Source organism: Protopterus annectens, chromosome 2.part0 (genome assembly GCF_019279795.1).
Source record: "Protopterus annectens isolate FY-2018-M chromosome 2.part0, PAN1.0, whole genome shotgun sequence".
NCBI classification, from domain to species: domain Eukaryota; kingdom Metazoa; phylum Chordata; order Ceratodontiformes; family Protopteridae; genus Protopterus; species Protopterus annectens.
Genome location: NC_056728.1, coordinates 266820666 through 266840201, shown reverse-complemented (window position 1 = coordinate 266840201; position 19536 = coordinate 266820666). Strand labels below are relative to the sequence as shown.

General features: G+C 37.6%; 1 protein-coding gene across 7 annotated transcripts in view; it reads right to left on the bottom strand.

Moving 5' to 3' along the window:
• Window positions 1-19536, bottom strand: part of LOC122793060 (synuclein alpha interacting protein) — a 2145219-nt gene that overhangs the window by 1011461 nt on the left and 1114222 nt on the right. For all 7 annotated transcript variants that reach the window (XM_044060745.1, XM_044060746.1, XM_044060744.1 and 4 more), the window contains one exon: window positions 19414-19482. The gene's annotated coding sequence lies outside the window, so the exon portion shown is untranslated. The remainder of the gene's footprint in view (window positions 1-19413; window positions 19483-19536) is intronic.

The window sequence follows — 19536 nt, the reverse complement described above, 5'->3', positions numbered from 1 at the left end:
ACGCTGACTCTGCTTGCATTGGTAATAGCACAACAGGTAATATACTTGCTTTTGATGCAGAAGGCTGTGGGTTCTACTCCCACAGTAAGTATATACATTGCTGATACTGTACTGTGTTGTAAAGGGGTGGATGCTGCAGTCCTTTTTGGCGAATATACCTAGTAACTATGAACCTGTTATCAGTTTGCCATCCATTCCCTATTGCAACATTACTAGCAATTTATTCCTCAAGGACAACAGGCACTTTATTTGTAGATGAAACAATGAAATATAAAGTTGTTTGTTCGCAGCAACCTATTCATTAGTTACAGATCTCTTTAATGTGAAATTATTTAGATGACTTTTACTTCTACAGAGATTGTGCATATTTACTGATACTGGTGGACTGTATAAGTTTGAGTAGACTTTTATGATGGAAATGTTCTGAATTGGGCAGTTTTGTCATTACTGGTGCATGCATTGTTTTCATTGTTTACTGAAACAATGTTAAAAACAATAAATTTAAAACATTCTCTAACAACTGTACTATATTGTACAAGGAATATAATTAAATACAACCAGGAAGGTGTATCAAAGAGCATGTGTATGTTTCATGTGCAAGGGGCCTATGATATGAAAACAGCCCAAAGTTAATCTTTATCTGCCACTGGCAAAATGTATTTTCTTTGAATGTGGGTTTAAATGCTGTTTCAATGAATGTAAGTTTTAAGGGCAGAGAAGTTTTAATGCTAAGTCTATTTTTATTGTGAGACTGCATTGCTTTGTTTACCAGATATATATTACTGTTTGTGCTGTAAAATACAAAATAAAACTTTCAAATGAAATCCAAATCATCGCAGAAGTAAAGCAGTATGCACATTACAGTGTTTATGGTAAATGGGGTGAGATAACCAAGGAATGGGACATTGGAATAGGTGCAGGGGGAGGCTCCATTCAACCGTGATTTTGTGAGGGGGGAAGGGCAGCAAACTCAAAGACAGCCCCGGCAGAACTATACCTCTCAACTGTCCAGTTTTTTTGCAGAATAGATAGATTTTTGCTTCTTATTTTTGGTTTGTTTCTCATAAAATTTGTGGTTTTCTGGCAAATCATTTAGGAATGAAGTCACTAAATAATGACAGACATTGAGTTTCACACTTAAGTTTATACAAGAGCAATTTTTAGAACTGTTTGTATGTTCCCCCAATACATTTGGCCTTGTCCAGATTTCCTGCATTAAGAGGTTGAGAGGTATGTGCAAATAAATCACTTTACAGAATTAGGAATATCCAAACCTCTTAACTGTCCCCAATTTTGGCTCACAATGTTGCTCTCCCCCAATAATCCCTCTGCAAAATGGCAATTTTGGAAGAAAACATGGAGGGTTTACAATTATAAATAACTGTAATGATCAGAGATATAGTTTACTTTTATTCCATAAATTCATGTAGATTCTATTATTTTGTCAGCTGCTCAAGTTAACAGTACTAATATTAAAAAGGCGTCCCTTCTTTGACAGGTTCCCAGCTGTATTGTGTGGGAATTTTATATTTTTGCATCACATTTTTGGTCCATTTTTCATAAAATTGTGGTTTTCTGGCAAATTAGTGGCAAATCATTAAAGATTGAAGTCAGAAAATAATGGCAGACATTTGAGTTTCAGATTTCATACCCTTCAAAAATTCATACTAATGCAAGACCTACTACTATTCTATTATCTTTCTAAGTTTGTAAGAGCAATATTTAAAATTGTCCTTATTTTTGGGCCTGTGTCCCACTTCTATGTATGGCTTTGTCCAGATTTCTTGCTCCGAGGTTGAGAAGTATGAGTGTCAGAGCCATCACCATCAGCCAGAGACATTTCACATTGTAACATACTTGTTGCACCCCACTCCCCCATGTAGTGACTCTGGATGTGTCCAAGCAAGGCAAGGAGCAGTTATGCAGTGTAAGTGTGCAGAGTATTCCCCCATCCAAGGTAGACACAAGTATGACAGTGGCTTTTCATCTGTCCTTGACTTTGCAGAATGTTCTGGTTTTCTGTCATATTTTTATACAGTTGATTTATGCTTATTATTCAGAAAATGCATGCTGTCACAGTGCCCTGTTGCTCTGTGTTTAAGTAGCAATGCTTTAATGACCATCAGTTAAGCTTGTCAGAGATTGTAAGATACAAGTAAGCTTTAATAAGCATACTGTTAAATAACTACCAATATTGAAAGCCTTTTTGTTGTTGCCATGCAGAGAATATTTACATAACTAGATTACGTATAAGCCTTGGGTATTGAAATGCATATGACAGTATTTGTAATAAAGGACAGGATAACAGTATTTTCAGAAGCTCATTACATTTGTTGGAGACTTGCAGTCATCTTTGCAGGCTTTACCCGTAAACTAAACTGCCAATCTATCATGAGTGGTCCATAACTTGTGCAGTAATCCTTTAAGCAATTTATCTTGAGCTTGTTTCTTGTTTGCTGTTCATTTTTTACTTTGATCATGTCTTCCCCATGAAACAAGTAGATAGTTGTTGTCTGGCAGCAGGTCTTTTTTGGATAAGAAACATTTTTACAAGTGGGGTATCACAGAGATTGCTACTTTCAGCATGTTACTTGGTAATTTTATAAAGCTGAATATAAATTAGAATTAGAACTGCAGTGCAAGGAGAAGTGGTTTGAGTTGAGTGCTGTTTGTTTTCTTTTTTATACTTTATTTTGACTGGCATTCCAGTAATGTATTTAGAAAGTAATTTATTTTTTCATGCCTCACAATCTTTGCGTTTTCCATCTAGATATTAAGTAAGCTTTCACGTAGCCAATGCATTGAAATATTTTTTTTCTTCTACAGTTCATTTTGTCTTGATTGGGCTCTTGTAATGATGGTTTGGCACCCAGGGCAGCGTATATAATTAAAGTTCCAGTTGTGGTTTTGATCATAGCTCCACCCCTTTCTGTCTGGGCACACCCCTTCCCATTGGCCCCACCCATTCATCTGTCTCCTGCAGCCCCCCTTTAATTTGAAGTCACCAGCTGCCACTGAGGTTCACCATGGTGGCCAACTTGTTATTTTCCTGGGGTTAGTCTTCCTTGTTCCAGGAGTTTGATATAATGACAGTTTGTCTAATTTGTCTCAATGAATTTGGATTCAGTATTGAGGAGATTCAATGTTTTGAAGGGGACCTATACACAGACGCACACACACACACACACACACACACACACACACACACACACACACACACACACAAACACAGATATATACATATATACATATATATATATATATATATAGATATATATATATAAAATATAATATACGTTATGCATGGCCATAGTTTATTTTTCATACTAACAAATCTTACTACTTGAAACCCTCATCCCCGACTGAAGTGCTGCATCTTCCTGGATATGTAAGACTGCAAACTTTCACTATATGACAAACAGAACACTGTTTTCTCTCTCTATAGGCACATGCTCTTAACTCAATGTGCAGATTTTCTGCATTTTAATTGTCCTTAAACCAGTGAGTACATTTAAACTCTCTTGCCTAAATTGGTTTTAACTCACAGGCTGTGGTTGAAATGTGTCCATTCTGGAAAAGTTCAAAACCCGAGTCAAAAAAAATGGAAATAAAATATAATAAATAAACTGCAGTAAGAGAATGATTTTTATACTTCTGTTATCCTGATATGCCCACTGAACACAACTGTACCTTTTCAAGGGTAACCTGAGAGGACTAGTTGGTCAACTGAATTGCTTAGAATCATGCAGTTAGGCAAACTGAAGCTTAATGCTTAACTAATCAAAACTCTGTATTTTTGACTACAAAAGCCAGCTCCTTAACAGCGCAGAGTCTTAATCTTCTGTGCTAACTACCATATATATGTGTTAATAGCCACTTATATATGTCAGACATGAAATATAGTTGGAAATAGGGTCTCTGCTATTAACAAAGGACAGCAGCCTGCTTTACAGGACTGTGTTCATACGCATAAAGCTGTGCACTATGCAGAGGGATTTAGCCATATCCACAATACTGTATAGCCAGTAACAAGTGTACATAACAAGACAACAGTGAGGAGTGACACATGTACTACCCTGCATTATACCACACGTACTCCCACACCATGTAGTAAATAACAGATACGTTCTTAGTTTGTCAGCTGATTTATGAGAGGGACAGTCTTTATGCAATCTTGTTGTTTTCTTCTTTTCCACCAATCAGAATTTGTCAAATATCAGGAAGATCCCATGCTGTCCATATACATCTGTTCAAAACAGAACATGAAGTCAAACTCCATATACGTAGGCAAGCTCATCATGGAACCCACCAGTTCACATCCTCTACACAAGCAACCAAGCTTCCTGCAAATCAAGTAATAATAATAATGGTCTGATACCTATACAATAAACAAGTAATACACAAATATATATTTACCAGACTTACAGTAACTCTGACAGCTAATGCATGATAGAGGACTTACTCATCCATGCAAGGATGAAGGGAGGATACAGCTCAAGCAGTCATGCAAAGCTTGAATCTGATTTGTCAACTCCTTGACGTGTTATTTATCACGCAGATATATATATAAACAGACTTGCTGTTCTTAACTCGTAATTAAAACAATGTGTTTATGTGTGTGTGTGTGTGTGTGTGTGTGTGTGTGTGTGTGTGTGTGTGTGTGTGTGGGGGGTATACAAGTTTGTAGAATTACAATTCTGTAAACCTAGCTGCTATTCGTGAACAGCGCAGATTGTAGAGTTGCATAGTGCAATGTGGTTGTAAGACTGTGGAGTTAGTATATATAACAGGGACATGATGGAGCAGTCCATACATGGGGTTTAAAAGGACATAGTCCCCCTACAAAAATTCCTTCTTACTGTCTTTAATGTGGTTTTGTGTTTTAGGGTTTGTCCCCACTCTGTTATGATCATTTTGTAATTCTGACTGCTGATGTGGCATTTTTAAAGTTTTTTTTTTGTTTGAGTGTAATAAACAACCTGACATTTGTTACTGTGGCTGTTGAAATAATCAAAGACTAATAAAAGATATGTTCTTACCATATCAAAATGTGACAGGACCATCTTAAATGTGCCATTGTTTGGGCAACTCTTCTCAGCAATTATAATCTAAAATTTTTTCGGTAAAATCCTGCTTTTAGTGATGTATGAAAAGCTGTATCTATGCAACTCATAATGCAATGTACTCAGCTTCATGTCCCCAGACCTGTGTCAAACATCTGTGACAGGTAATCTATGATTGAAGGTATAGGAGCCATAAAGGGGCACAGCCTTCTAGACTAAACCAAAATGTGTCCATTCCCTTCTATAGATTCTCCTTGTACTGGACTTGGATGTCAGAATTTGAACTTCCTTGAAAGGACAGGCAGAATCTATAGCCAGCAGAAGAAATGGAGAAACGGTGGTTAGTCACATGAAGTAGACATCTAAATATGGCTTGCTGGAGGGATGGGACAGTACAGTCATGATTAAAGCTCTGAGTTGTTAACTGGTTGCTTCCTGTCGACCAAACTTCTTCTACATCCACTGATCTACAGTGTGACTCAAACAAGTCCTTAACCAGACAGTGCTCCCGAGTCACCCTTGAAAGGGCAGATTTATATCCAGCAGGCTTTCCAAATTTATAAATGGATAAAATACATAAAACAAAAATAATGCTTATAATGAGTTAACTAAAGGTATTTGTATGTTATGTAGCACACCGACATCTTGTAAGACAATAAACAAATAAAAGTTGCACCTGGTACACCAAGATCTTGTAAGACCGACCACATTTTCACTGCCTCTGTCCTGTTTATTTGAAATTCGGAACTACTTTGTGAAACTGAAAAATACACTTGCAGAACTCCTACATCGCACTTTGACGGAGAATGGCACAGAAAGGGAAAATTTCCCTTTCTTACACTGTAGCACGATCTCAGAGTTGGTATATTTAAGTAGTGGGGGGGTGTGGGGGTGCAGGGGGGCTTGCCCCCTGCTTAAAGTATTTAGTTTTGTTTGTTTAGGAGGTTTTTTTTTTTTATAGTTTCGAAGTTTCAGAACTTCGATCATATGGTGTTGACCATATGGTACTCAAAGTCCTAAAACTTCATTTATTTAATATAGAACCAATAAAAGATACTGTCTGGATTTAAAAAAAATGGTACAGTTAGGAATCTAGAGTCCACTTGATTAACTCTGAATGCTATAACTCTGCTACAATGTCAACTAATAAAATTGTTAATGACCATGATGAGAATAACAATTTAATCTATATGTATACAAAGTCTTTTTTACTATGGAAATATCACAAAAAAATGTTTAAAAGACAAGGCATATCTGGTAGTTTCATACCTCCTTAGACAATTTCAAATGTTGCATCTCTATGAACTGGTGCAAAGATTCCTTTAGAACAAAATGTCCCCAGCATCTTTGTTCAATATAAACAATGAAAGTCAAACTGCAGCACTACTGACACTGTAGGATTTATTACTACAAGGTATAAAAATCTGCATGCCAGAAATTAAAACCAACTGCGTAAAACTATATTGCCTGCAAGGCTGCAAAGTCCAAGACACAAGATGTGGTTTACAATGAATAAAGCAGCAACTAATTGAGGCATCATTTCAATAACTGTGGTTGTCACTAATGACCTATATGAAAAAGATCTAGAGACTGTACAAATAAACAAAGGAAATTACTACCTAGGTAATGTAAAAAAAAAAAAAAAAAAAAAAAGGAAAAGCTTATTGAGGGTAAAATGCTGCCTACTGCTGCATTTAATGAAGACATGACAGCAAAGGCAAGGATTTAGAATTGCTGGCTTAGGAGAAAACTTTTGGCTGAGCAAAAAGTATGGATTTCTTTGTGGGAAAATGTACTCAGTAAGTTTTGTTAGTCTGCTAGGAGGAATGGTTACCATCTCTGCCATACAACAAAAACTAGGCTTAATAAAACACTGACAAACTGACAAACTGAAAACATTTCTACAGTATGGTGCTAGACCAGTGAACACATCAGAATCACCAGGACTGAGAATGCATTTACGTAATGTATGAAGCGCTACAAAGTATACATATGAGTTTTTAACAATAATCAATTGAGCTGGGCATAATCACTGAAACAAGGCACTCTAAGGATGATGTTCCTAAGAACTTTACTGGGTACACTCATTATCATAATATTAGGGAAAAGCAAACAATACATGGTGTATATCTTACTGTACAGACTTTCTACAATGTACTTTGCAAACAGCTCCAGACAGACACTGAGCATGACTATTCAGATAACAAAGATAACATTAACATTAGTTTTTGTGATTATACAAAAGACAAAATCTTCAAATGATGGAGAATCATATAACTACTTTGCACAAGACAGACTCAATATGTATGGGTGACTGTATTCTTCCTTATGTAAACTGAAATGTTTACACATGTTATCAGAATCTGGACCTTACTGTGGAGAATAATTAGTATCTAGGATTATAAGAGTGATTATGCAATGATTAATAAATGTATTCATTGAACAGACTGCCCATTGCTCTTTCATAGTAAACTCCCAGATGAAGCACAGGCGTACCTCTCAACTTCTTAGAGCAAAAAATCTGGACACAACCAAAAATAGTGGGAGGGACAAAGGCTCAAAAATAGGAACAATTTTTAAATATTGCTCTTACAGACTTAACAAGTTGCTAGAATAACTGGACTTACATTATCATGAATTTTCTGAAGGATATGACGTGTGAAACTCAAATGCTTGTCATTATTTAATGACTTTAATCCTCAGTGATTTGCTAGAAATCCACAGATTTTATGAGGAACAGACCAAAAATATTAAGCAAAATCCTGGACATTCTGCAAAAATTTGGACATTTGAGAGGTATGCATGACAGAATGTGTTCAATAACCTAATGCTCTAATAATTAGGTAAATTGGTCTCCCAGAAAATAGATATAGGATCACAGAAGATTACTAGGCTATCGACCCGTAGGTCATTTTAAGCCTAGCCATTTTAACCCAATGTAATACCATAGAGGTACCAGTCAATACCCAAGATGGCATTTAGTGATGACTGCCCATGTCCAGGAGGGTTGTGGGCACTATCCCCGGTAAGAATTTAAGGTGCCTCAACCACTCATCCAGGTTCCTCTTGAACAGTGTCACAGAGGTGCACTGTTTCACATGAATTGGTAGCCTGTTCCAAAGATATGGCTGTTGCTGGGAGATAAATCTGTCCCTCCAGAATGCCCTATTTAAGTCACAGGCCATATGCAAGTCCTTGGAACGGGTAGCCCTAGACCCATTTGATTTATAAATAGGCAGTAAGTTTATTAGGTATGGATTTTGGGTTGTTCTGTAGGCCAGGCATACTGTAAGTCTCTCCTAAGAAATCTATATGATACAGAGTACAGTGACACAGATTTTAGTTGGTCCATGTAAGGCACATGCTGGAGGCCCTTGATCTTCTTTGTTAGAAAGTTCTCAGGTCTCTCTATTTGCTGTAGTTGCTTACTACGGTACATACTGAATGGGGCATTATATTAAATTATGGACCTGATAAGTGCCAAGTATAGGGGTGGGTTATAACTTCTTTTGTTCTCGAGGCAATGCCTTTACTATTCAAGTGAGTTACGTGGAAAGCTTTTCTTACAATGGTACACATGTGGTGGTCGAAGTTAAGCTCACGGTCAACCTGTGATCTCAGGTCCCTTACCACTTCACTGGTACTTAGGGTATTGTTATTGACTTGACAGTGTGAAGGGGCACTGTCTGTGCCAAAGGGAATGATGATGCACTTCTTTGCATTCAGTTCGAGACCATGACTAATACACCAGTCGTTGGTCTGTGTGAGACCCTCCTGGAGTATGCTGACATCATTTGTGGATTCAATGACTGCACATAGTTTGCAGTCATCTGCAAACTTGTTCAACCAGCCACAGCCATTTAGTTTTGACCTGAACATCTGAGAAGTATATACCAAACAGTAGGGGGCCCAGCACTGACCCAGTGGCACCCAGCTGTTAACTGGTCTGCTGGGTGATGTGGAGTTACCCACTTTGATAGTATGTGTCTGGTTTGTGAGCCAGTTGGCAACCCATCTTACAATGAAGGGATTTACGTTAAGTTTGCTAAGTTTACTGGTAATGCCTTAATGTGGGATTGTGTCTTAAGCTTTTGCCAAGTTGAGGTATGCTGTGTTCACAAATTTGCCCTCATCAATGGCCTTGGTCACACTTTCAAGGAAATACACCAGATTTAACAGGCTGGATCTGCCCTTCACAAAGCCGAGCTGGGTAGGAGCCAGGGTTTGTAGGTCACCTATGTCTTTATTTATGTGGTCCATAATAATACATTCCATAGCCTTGCAAATGAAGCAGCCCAGGCTTATGGGTCTGTAATCCCCCAAGTCCATTGCTAGGCCACATTTGTGGAGGGGAATAACTGTAGCTGTTCCCCATTCCGCAGGAACAAAGCCTGTGGTTAGGCTATGATTAAAAAGGGTACTTAGTGGTGATGCTAGTTCATGTTTTAGCCTGTTTAGAAGACAATATACCTCCCCAAAGGAAGAAGACCAGGGACACTCAAACAAAACTTGCTCCATCTGCGTCTCGCTCAGGTCTATCATTTCGGGTGCTCCCCAACCTACAGTAAAGTGGCCAGACCAATATACCTCCCCAAAGGAAGAAGACCAGGGACACTCAAACAAAACTTGCTCCATCTGCATGTATGTGAATTACTTTTATGTTAAAGTCTTTTTACACCTCAAGGTGTTTGATTACCCACTGCATGCACACTAGCAGTTCTACAGTGGTCTTATTCCCTAATTTCCTCCCCTGTAGCTACCTTCCTCCCCATTATAGGCAGAATCTAAATGTTAATTTATACATGAATGCCACTAGGTGGCAGTATATCCCCACTCTTTGTACTAAAAACTTACAATATTGTATTACCCTGTTCCCTGCACCTCTAAGGATTTTAGTCTTTACATAGTGCTATTTGTAGATTTTTGTTACATCAGTTATAACCTCACAGAGTTTGAACTAAAATTCAACTTAGTAATAAACATACCTCTGAGCATGCCAGCAACCCTGTGTGCTCGACAGTGACTGTGTCACTGATTGTTTTTGCTGGGTTTCTCCTGCTCAGTCCTCCTTCTTGGCTCTGCCCACTCCGTTCGCCCTTTGGGCTCACTCTGCTCCCCTACCCTGCCCCAAATTCCCACCTGCCCTAACACCTCTACCCTTATATCCCCATTAACACTGCCACTCTAAAATCAGCCTATCAGAACAGTCCCCACTCACCTACAAAAATAAATTTAGTAGCCTCTCACTTCTAATCTCCCATCCTCCCTACTACAGCATTCATATTACCCAACACCACAAACCAATGTATCTAGCACTAACCTCATTCTACCATATAACACATCCCCACTGTGTACAGTAATCCAACAACTACCATGCAAATCAAACGCGCACAGACACTATCCTTAATATATCTTCCTTTCTTCCTCTACAGCCTACCCCAACTTACTAGTCTCCCAGACTTCTCTTATCCCCCCTTCACACAACCTCTATAGATCCCAAAAAATAATCATTCTTCTCAACATATATTTCTCCTCACCTCTGTTACTAGAATGATTCTCTCCTCTATTTTTAAACTGTGCTATAGTTGTTAATTTTGTTGATTGTTGCTATTGTAATACTGTACATGGAGCTTTTCTCCCCAGGCCTCCATTGTAAATAAGCTCATTTTGGCCCAATCGACTTTCCAAGTTAACAAGCTGCAAATAAATAAATAAATAAATAAAATAAACCTGGAATGTCATCTGGTCCCATCAGGGTTGCCAGATTTCCAGCCCCCCAGGTAGGGACAAAAAAAAAAAAAAAAGAAGGTCTCTCACGGCAAGTGAAGACCAAAAAAAAGGTCTTTCACAGCAAGTGAAGACCAAAAAAAAAAAAAAAAGGTCTTTAATGCGGAACACAGTAGCTCAGTAGCTCTGCACTAAACATGGAGCTTCTCGTGTTTAATGCATTGCAGTTCCGCATTCAACACAAGTAGCTCCGTGTTTAGCAATTTTTGATTGGCCCATAAACCGGCATATGGGCCAATCAAAAATCACTAAACACGGAGCTTCTCATGTTTAATGCGGAACAGAAGAAGCTCCATGTTTAGCAATTTTTGATTGGCCCGTATGCCAGGTATACGGGACAATCAAAAAAAAAAAAAAACAAACAAAACGTAGGCTGGCCGGGATTTAAACCGGCAGGGTGGGACTCGGGATCAGGCTGCTGATCTTGGGACAGTCCCGCCCAAATAGGGATGTCTGGCAACCCTGGGTCCCATAGAGGCTGTGTTCTTTGCCTTGGACAGGGCTTTGGGGACATGCTCTTCAGATATGTAAAGTGGGGAGGAGTTTGGGGGAGGGTTTGCTGCAAGTTAGAAGGGGATAAGGGAGTGAAATTTCTACCAAAGCTATCCGCTAGCAGGATTGCTACCTCTGTGGGGGTCACTGTCTGTGATACTACTGGCCACCCGTTCTGCACATGCTTGGGTCCCACCCTTTAGGTTACGTATACAGCTTTAAAAGGCCTTATGGTTATCCTTGGCAGTACTTGCTAGGTTTCTCTCAAAGGAGCTCTTGGAGGATTTGACAAGTTGTCTTCTTTGCCTGTTAAGGCTGAGGACAGTGTTAGAACACAACAAAATGACAGTTATACTGCAAGAAAAATCATGCATGAAGAATTTTGCTGCAATATTCCTATGGAGACAGAAAAAAAGAATTAGCTGAGGTTAATAAAATCTTTTGAAAAAAAAAACATTAAGAAAAATATGATGTAACATTAAGTATGAATGCTAAACAAACTCAGAAAGCATTTTATTCCTATACTGCTATAGCAAGAAGGTATGATGACAGCACATGTGAATTAGAAAATAACAGGGAAGATGTAACAGATTGCAAACTTCTTTGCATACTATTCTGCCACTAAATTTAACATCAAAAAAGTTTTTAAAATAAGAAATATGCAGCACATAACCATGAATGCCCCTATAAAATTAATGAAATTATAGGAATGCCCATAATGAAGGTTCAGAACAATAGTTTTGAAGGGTGTAATATCAAACTAAAGACCTTGAACATCGTTAATGGTACCATTACCCTAGTACCTAAGTGCTATTCCTGAAAAAATGTGTTAGAGAGTTACATATCCAAATTTTACTGGACTTGTATTATAATGCCACTACATGTAACAAAGGTATTAAGTCAACAGTTGAAAACCTTGGAGCAATTAATCTAATGAATAATACTGGAAAATGTTTTAAAAGGGTACTAATCAATTTTCTATCAATCAATAAAGAAACTCAAGAAAATGTCACCCAACATGGATATTTGTAAGAAAGTTCATGTCACTCTACCAAAATAACATTTAACAAAGATGTTGCTCAGTCACTGGATAAAGGTTTACCTGTATATATATATATATATATATATATATATATATATATATATATATATATATATAGGTTTACTACCAAATGGTCGATTTCCACTCCATCGAGCGTCGGATGGTCGACACGGAAGGCGAACCGTTCATCGAAAACAATCTCGAAATGGGTTCCACAATGGGTCGAGGTAGGGGAGACGTTCGTAGGTACGACTAATACGTACTCCTACCTCAACCCATGGTAATACCGTTCCTAGAGTGATATTTCGACTTCGACATTCGATATATCCGACCTTCCGATGTCGACCATCTGACGTTCGATGGAGTGGCAATCGACCATTTGATAGTAAACCATATATATATACATATATATATATATATATATATATATATATATATATATATAGGTCTACTTCACTTCACCAAAATCCCATTTCACTGACGTTCATTTCACTTAGACCAAATCACCTAAAGTTCACAACACTGAAAACTTCATTTCACTGAATCTCATTTCACTGACAGCTTGCAATGCTACATTTCACAAGACTAAATGGGAAACCAAAGACAAACACACAAAAGTAAAGCCTACCTCCTTCCACAACTTAAAAACTACTTATTTTTCCTCTTAACAGAAACCAGACAATATAAAACCAAACTAAGTGGGGGGCTACCCCCACACCCACCTAACTATATATACTAACTCCAGGTCAAACTACAGTGGGGATGAGGGAATATACCCTTTACTTGCCTCACAGTACTCTACACAGTGCCACATCAAGTCTATAGCTTACAATTCAGTGAAATGAGATTTAGTGAAATTAATTTTCAGTAATTTGAACTTTAGGTGATTTGGTCTCAGTGAAATGGGATTTCGGTGAAGTAGACCTGTACATATATATATATATATATATATATATATATATATATATATGTAAAACATGGTTTTGTCAAAAATGCTTCATTTTGTATCACACAGTGACATATTAAACATTTTAGCTAAATTATGAATTAATAAACAAGTAAATGGTTTGTACCATTTATGGTTCAACAACAGGACTTTTTCAGTCAAATTTTAAGGAAAATTGCTACAGCAGTCAGAAATTTATAACTAGTGCTATGCTTCAGGGTTACATACTAAGATATACACTATCACGTTTTCATATGTATAAAATGACCTGTAATAATAACTTAAGAATATACATATATATTTTTCATAATGAGACCAAGAATTACAGCTAATTTGTAGTAGATGATTGAGGGGCTCCTCATTCCAAACTAATATTGTGCACTGGTGTTGTTCTGGTGAGAATATACTCTATGGTCAAGACTGAAGTCCCTTTGAACAAAAACTAGCGCAGCATAAGCTCTGCATAAAACAAGCCCCATGTTATAAACATGCAAATGCAAACAAGAAAGGAAATGAGAATACTACATTGGCACATGAATATTATGATATAAAGTACAAGGTACATGCAAAATATTAAGTGATTGTTATACAGATTAGAAAGTGAAGCACACATACGAAGCCTGTTATGTTTTTAAGCAACATCTTTCATGTCACACAGTGCCTTCTGTTTTTATTTATACACCAAAAGGGTTGGCTGAATGCATGTCTGGTACAAGACATACTTATGTTCACCACTGAAACAGAAAATAAAAAAGCATCCAGACAACTGGCACACAGGACACAGAACCCATACAAGGACATTGGTAAAACCATAGTTAATCAAAGCAAAGGAATGTGTTTCATACATGGATTTTTTTAACATCGATCATCATTACATGAGCTGCTGGTGGAATCATACCCATATGTTGATAAGGAGACTCTTCATCCCATGTAAGAATATAGCAAACATAAAGAAAAACATCCTTACACATACCCAATCACAGAGTACAGAATTAATGCATTAAGCAAAGAGAAGAGCGATCTAGACTAATTGCTTCCACCATCAGACAAGAATGCCCACAAAACTGTTTTTCATTTGTGATGTAGTCCTGAGCTGTCCACGGTGGGAACTGAAGTTCAAAACATGTTGTATTTTGTGGCAAATCAACATTTGGTGGCCAGTGATTTGTAAGACATGGTCAGAGTTAATTAGGCATTGGCAGCTGAGTGGAACACAAAGTGTCAAGAATACTGATAAAATGCCACAGTAACTTTATACGATCAGAAATGGATGATGATGGTTGCTCAGGGTTCTGATGCTCTCTTGGTACTGTTCAGAGCTTAGAAGTATGTAGACATGGCTGTACAAGCTTTATTGACAAAAAGATGGAAAATTCTTCTTGGGTTTCAAACATGTTATAATGGCAATCAGAAATACTAGATGTGGATCTTTTACATAACATTCAACAAATGTTTGGCAGGTGTCATTGAATCCTAAACCTTAAATGAGCATACATCTACATGTGCATGTGCACGTGTGAGCATGCATGAAATTTTGATATATGCATGAGCTTATTTCACAGAGACCCAAATAACAATGTATTGGAAAGAAGATATCACATATCAAAATAAATAACTTAATCAATTAGAAAAATACCACATTATTATGCTTCCCCTGATTTTCCCACCAGCTTTAATGCACTTTTTTCTTTACTTTTCTTCTGTGATCTTTGTAATGGTGGGGGCAGCCACTGCTAAGATTAGCCCTTTTCCATCAGATTATTTTGTCCTCCCCCTTGATGCCCATTACCATTTGGGACAACATCCAACTCTGTCTCCTGCAGGCTAGGGGCCCAGACCCAGGTGTATCAGCAGAGTATCTGTAATGTCCTAATTGAGAACAAATTTTGTCTCTCATCTCTCTCTATCTATATTCTTCACTAGATTGACCATGGTCTACGACAGTTGGGAGTAAAACTTAGATCTCAAGAGCTACAGGGTGATCAGCATAATAGTTAGTGTCTTTACCTCAAGGTACAGGGTCTGATTCTGACCTTGGGTTATTGTCCAGGCTTAAAATACCCCTTCAAGGCAGTTAGTCTAGAATTCACCTGGGAAGTGAAATGCCTGCAATGGTCACCATACTATGGCTGGCTCTCTAATTATTAAGACAGGTAGGCATAGTCCCTTTTTTCCCTATACAGATATGGTACATGGTCAGGAATGGGTACGCAATGTGGTCTTGTGAAGGATGTCTACACCTCCAGCAGTGATGTCCTCAGGGACCCTACCAATACCCTAAACAGCCAACTCAACAGTTCCCCAATTCCTACTAGAGAATCTAATGCCAGAAACATCTATGCAGGCATCTTCATCCCTCAACTTTTCTGAGGACAGGTGAGCTGGTTATGTTTCTTCATTCCACTCTCTCCCATGCCAAATCCAGCAGGTGTCCAAGCTGATAGTCACAAGTAGCTCACCTGGTCCACAGTTAGGGCTTTATCCCTCTACACCATTGGAGTAGAGTCTTTTACATAATGACTTAATGCAGAAGAACTAGAAATTTTAAGAAGACACATTCTACTACATTCAATAATATGGAGCTGTCTATATGTACCCTACATGTTCATTCTTTATGAAGGTAGGTGCATTCACAAATACTATACTACGTCTTCTTTCTCACAGACACAATAATACTGTAATATCATTGTTTGACACTCGTAGTGTTTCCCATTTTCCTTTCTGTACATGTCTTATATGATATTCCAGTTAAATAATGCTGTGTTAATCTGCTGTTTGTATTATTTGATGAGCTTCAAGTATTTTAACTGTTTTATCAGTCTGCAGCTGGTATGTAAAGTATTAATGACATTTATTTAAAAATAATACAATGACCATGAAAAGTAACAGAAACTGCAATTAACATGTTTCAGAATATAAAACGATTCAAAAGTGCAGTATATTTTATAAGCCCTAAGAACAGCAGTTCATAAAAGCATTGGGAATGTTATAAAATTATACAATGTACCTGTGTATTTTCTTATAAATGTTTCCACCAATAACATTGCTATACAGATACATGTTCTGCTGATTTAAGAAAGAGGGGTAGTGTTTTTAGTGGTCCATGCATAAGTGTCATGTAGCTGAGCTGCAAGCTGCAGGACAAAAGGAAATGGCTTTGCCATGACAATAAATGTATAATAAAGAAATACAATGTGGTTTTATGCATATCTCTCTCTCTACATATATATATATATATATATATATATATATATATATATATATATATATATATATATATCTGTGTTCCGTTCAGAATTTCGAAGCTCAAAACTTCAAATTTCATATGATCAAAGATCATATGTTTGAAGTTTCAAAACTTCGAAATCCTGAACGGAGATCTGCATACAGCACGGAACGGGAGATTTCCCTTGTCCTCGCTGTAGTGCGATCTCGGAGTTGGTATAGTTAAGTTGCAGTGGGTGTAGGGGTGCAGGGGGGCACCTACATAAACATGTTTTAGTGTGTTGAGTGGTGTTTTGGGAGGGGGGGGTTCACAATTTTGAGATTCCAAGATCTCGAGATTCTGAAGTCGATATTCTGAAAATCGAGAGTTTGGGATTTCGAAATTTCGTAGTGAACCCATATATATACATATATGTATATATATATATTTATATACACACACACACACACACACACACACACACACACACACACACACACACACACACACACACACACACACACACATACATACATACATCCAACAGCTATGACTGTACACAGAACTGTCTCACAGAACACTGGCTTATGTTCTAAGAAACACAGGTGTAAAAAAAATAAGCTCAGGTGGTAAGAAGTGGGTTTTAAACACAAGATTCCAGTTCAGAAGTCAAGGCCAATGTCAGTGGTTTCTAGCTGACATAATTTGCAGATGACTGCAAATTAGGAGCTGCCATTGAATCGCACACTGACACAAATGTTCTCCAGGAGGGGCTGACATAGACAAACAACTGGTGTCAGAGTCATGGACTAAAACTAAATGCCAAGAAATGCATAATAATATCCTTTGGGAAGTCATCCATCCTTGCTAACTATCATCATATTGAAAACACACCCGTTAGAGTTGACCCAGTAGTCAAGGACTTAGGGACACACATAGATAGAAATTTAGCCTTTGATCATCACGTGCCTACAGTTGTGAAGAAATCTTTCTATGTTGCGCAACTTATAAACAAAGTTATGGCATTTAAGAGCAAGGAAGTCATTGTTCCACTGTATTCAGCATTCATCAGACCTGTCGTTGAGTACAATACCCCCTTTGGTATGACCTAACCAGGGACATCCAACAACTGGAACATCCACAGAGGTTCCTCACTAAATGAATACAGGGCATAAGTAATACGTCCTATGCAGACTGCCTCAAGGCCCTATCTCTGTATTCTGTCTCCTACAGGCTTTTGAGGGGAGATCTATGCCTGGCATACAGCGAATTGTCAGACCCCACGCTGATGGACCTCCTGCATATCCACAAAACAAACAGTAGCAGAATTACCCATTCTAAAGACTTAAACCTTGCCTGTGACATAAATAGGACCTGCTGGAGAGATAGGTTTGTATCCCATAGACTACCCCATCTATGGAACAGGCTTTCCATCCATGTGAAACAGAGTTCCTCCCTAATCCAATTCAAGTGCAACTTGGACAACTGGATGGTAAACCTGAAATTCATCCCTCGTTTGGCACGTAAGTCTCTGATGCAAACAGGTAACCTGTAAATGGTTCATCTTCCAGGCCTGTGCTTACACCTATCAAGGGTAACAGAACTCGTCAGAGATTTGGGATGCATAGCTAGGCTTAAAAAGGCCCTTGTGGTCATTATCCTAGTAAAATCCTATGAACCTATAAGAATGTAAATTTAAGCAATAATGCATTACCTGCAGCATTTTTTTTATTTAGTATCTAGTCATTCCTATTTCAAATGCCTATCAGCTTTTGGCATGCTCACATTATCCATGTGAAATGATGTCACTAATTACCAAACAAATGGAAATACAAAGATGAATGGACATGGAAGATACTAGAGTTATGAATAAGGAATGACCACACTGCCATGCTAGTAAAGCAGTACCTATCAACCAGGGAAAAAAACAAATTTACTTAAGATTGTACATAGGTGTGCTGAAAGCACAATTGGATACACTTTCTTATCTCCGTAAGGTAGAACAAACCAAAAGGTTTGCATTATAAAGGAACAGAACATAAAACTTACTCAAAGGAGAGCCTACAGAGTTTCCCAGAGTAGCATGTGCTGGGAGCATAAACCAGTGCAGGAAAGGTGAAGGCTAAAGAAAAAAGATTTTTTTTTTGTAAATTGCCAGTTACACACAGCAATATTTTAAATGCATTAGCTCATTTATCCCATTACATCAGTCTGGGAAAACGACAGTCATGTTCCCTTAAGTGTCTTTTCATATATCTTCTTTCTCTACATTTCACTTCATATGCATACCACATCATACAGATAATTTGGAAATATAATCTGAAAAGTAATACTTCACCAAAAGCTTAAAAGTGAGTTATACAATTTCTTATTTTAAACAATATATAATCATCAGTTTTAGAATTAGTTGATGTCAGCAACACGGGATTAAAGTCTCATCTAATTTACAATAACATGCTAAATTAATTTTAAAAAGAAAATCACAGAATAATTTAAATATTCTGACCAGCTTGCCACTGTATAATATCAACATTTCTTTCTCAAGTTATCATTTAAATCAGCAACATCAAAAGAATGTAATGCTATCATAACAATACCCCATTCACCTTTTAGAGTGTTCCACAAATGCTTCTCCTGACACATCATTAAGGAAACATAGAAATAATTATGAACTCCCACTACAGGATCCTTATAATATATTTACATTATTAACAAAATAATTGCAGTAAATAATGTGTTTCATAAAAATGCCAGACTTCAAAACAAATAGAGATGGTAGCCCCATTACCATCAAAGAAAAGTTAATCTGACATTACATTGTGTGCATTTTATAATGGCTGCTGTAATGATAATTTGCTTTATATATAAGGTTGGATACCTTCTTTTTTGGAGCACTTTCATGAAAACTTCTGCAACTCTTCCCCAGTTTGTTCTCCAACTTCTCCAGCTGCAAACAGAAAAAAATGGAAGTTGCATCACTGATCCATTTGACTCTGCCGAT